At 39.5% G+C, this 2,640-nt stretch overlaps 1 long non-coding RNA gene across 1 annotated transcript in view; it reads left to right on the plus strand.

The window, feature by feature from the left end:
- LOC109310286 overlaps nucleotides 1-691 on the plus strand; it is a 9,273-nt gene extending 8,582 nt beyond the window's left edge. The window contains exon 2 of the long non-coding RNA XR_002101181.1: nucleotides 407-691. This is a non-coding gene — a long non-coding RNA (uncharacterized LOC109310286). The remainder of the gene's footprint in view (nucleotides 1-406) is intronic.
- Nucleotides 692-2,640: the final 1,949 nt, after the last annotated feature.

Below are 2,640 nucleotides of genomic sequence, written 5' to 3' on the forward strand. Positions count from 1 at the left end.
AAAAACAACCTCGCACATGTAATTAAGGACAACTGGTCTTCCCATCTCAGAAATAAGTGAGAACCATGGCTCAGGAACCTATACTGCCTGACAGCAGCCAGCAATGAAGTCTCAAGGTTGGGATAAAACTGGTTAGCAGGCTTCTTCCTTAAGGAAGGGTTATCTAAGAACAGATGGTGATGAGAAGCAGCAGCACTTTAGTGTCACCTGTGATAATCCTGTAAGAGTCTTTAGGTTTCCCCAAAGGCAACTAGTGTCAATTTTTAGCTATTTTAAAGCGGAGTCAATTCTCATTCAGCAAGAAGTAATTTGTATATCAATTGCTAACAATGTGAGGACTGAGGTCTAGCCTGTGTGTGTTTCCTAATTGCTCTTTTTACAGTGGCAACAAATTTTAGCTTTTAAGAAAGAAAAGATTCTACTAGCTTCAAATTTAAACCTAAGGAGTCACCAGAGAGAATGCTGATATTGATTTAATTAAGATGACCTACAATGGAACTTCCAAAAGTAATAAATGAAGAGTTGGACCAAACTGCCAGCCAAGCACCTTCCTACAGTCCTCATCCGGAAACATGCTGAGCACCTACAACTTGATGCGCAAATGGATTTAGGCCAAATAGCAAGTATTGTGCTTGCCAGCTTGTCGTGGCTGCCAAGGTAATTAACACCATTAGACAGCAGCCTCGATTCTCAAGAGCACAATCATCCAATCTGCAAGGCATTTCCTATCTGAAGCCCAATACCTGTTTCTACTAGTTAAGGTTTATTAATGAAAAGATTGATTATTTCTGAAGAATAGCCAGTTTGGAATAATGTAGTGCTGTTGATGTCTGTCATTATAGAGGCCTTACTACTTTTGATCACATACACTTATTCTCTATTGCAAAAAAGAGAGATTTTGTATCGGCTCATGCCCTCACTATTATGAAAAGCTGAACAAGCTATCTTGTTTGAGCAGTTGACCAAATGCTTTCTCAATAAATGAGCTTCCAAAGAAGATATAATTCAAGTCCCCCATATAAATGTCTCGGATATTTGACCAAATCACCTTTTCCATAAATTCCTGTTGCTTGCATATTTTCCCCTTAGAGTTAATTTATGGAAAAGGTAATTGGAAATATTGAGGCTCTTAACAATGATTCCAGTAGGACTGGCCAATGAAGAGTAGGGCAGAGCAGCTGTTACTGGCATTGTCTAGGTCAGGCAGAGTGGATAGTGTAATGTTAAATCTAACAAACAATCTCAAATTGAAACGAACAGATGGGAATCTCATGAACCACTGATCAGTCGGGTTTGGTTGGTTGGTTTTGGGATGCATAGTTCTAGCTCTTGATGAAGATTTTTTGTTTTTGATATGGCTAAGAGATTTATTTAATGAATCATCTAAATTTCACATGATCTTAAAGAGCTTGCAAATCAGTGTACATGGTAATGGCAGTGAGATCATACTCTGGATATTTAGTAGCCTGTTGCATCTGTGTTCAAATGCAAAGGGGAAGTCTGCTACACTAATGACTCTTTCCCTCCCTTCCCCCCACCCCCCCAATCTCCAGCCAATTTTGCTTGTATGCAATGCACGACATGCCCAACTACCTCTAGAGTGTGTGTGTGTGTTTGTGTTTTCTGTGTTCTATTGCAAAGGATATTTCAGTGAAGTCATTTGGCATTAAATCTCTGTGGCCTGCCCACCACCACTTAGTGCACTTATGATGGCTTCTGAACTACTAAGATGGTCTGTTTTATGTTACCCAAACGGCCTAGTTTGCAATCCTTCCCAACTCACTAGCAGAACTGTTTCAGTGCAACTGTACAACACCCTTTGAAGTTTAAGACTCTGTCACCTCTCAAAATGAACCATGCAGAGAGACCCTCTTTACCATATCGGGAAAAGCCCAACTGGAAGTAACATGGAGCTGTTCATGTATCCCTATAGGAAGTGGGATAAAGATGCAAATGATTATGCAAATTGGATAGGGGGTGTTTGTTTCATGTCAGGATTGGCTTGTAATGAAAAATTGGCTCTAAAAATATCCAGCTCTCGAATATTTGTCAATTTATTGGCAGCAATTAAAATTTTTTACTCATTAGCGGTTAATTATTTTGGTAATAAATAAAATCTTTCACCTAAGCAACTCAGTGTTTGACAAACAGTATTAATTAAAGCATCAAATTTCCTGTGAAGCACGTAAATATGACTGCACTAAATTGACAGGCAGGTAAATTTGGGAAGCAAAGGAGTATGATTTCAAACTAAAGTAGGCTTTGACACAAGATTTAATGCTTTACTGGGAGCTGGGCATGTTCATCCAAGGGTAGAATGCCATGAAAAATGTGACTCCCCCCTGACAGTGGTTCATCATTTATCCCTGCAAGAGAAGTCTGAAACCCCATCTCACTTCTCTGGATTTTCAGACCTTGCACATAATTTGCATAAGAGTAAATGCCTATTCCAGGCACAAGGCAAGGAAAAGTCCAAAGTGATTAGTAGAAAAGACTATAGGGCACTATAATGAATGGAACTGGGGGTAACTAAGTTACCTGCATGATGGATGGGGAGGAGAGAAGAGCATGTAGTGGGATTACTTTCAAAAGACTGCTCAATGCAAAGAAGTGATTGGGCACTTGCTAATAGCTTCCTGT

Source organism: Crocodylus porosus, unplaced genomic scaffold (assembly GCF_001723895.1).
Source record: "Crocodylus porosus isolate Cpor-Errol unplaced genomic scaffold, CroPor_comp1, whole genome shotgun sequence".
NCBI classification, from domain to species: Eukaryota; Metazoa; Chordata; order Crocodylia; family Crocodylidae; genus Crocodylus; species Crocodylus porosus.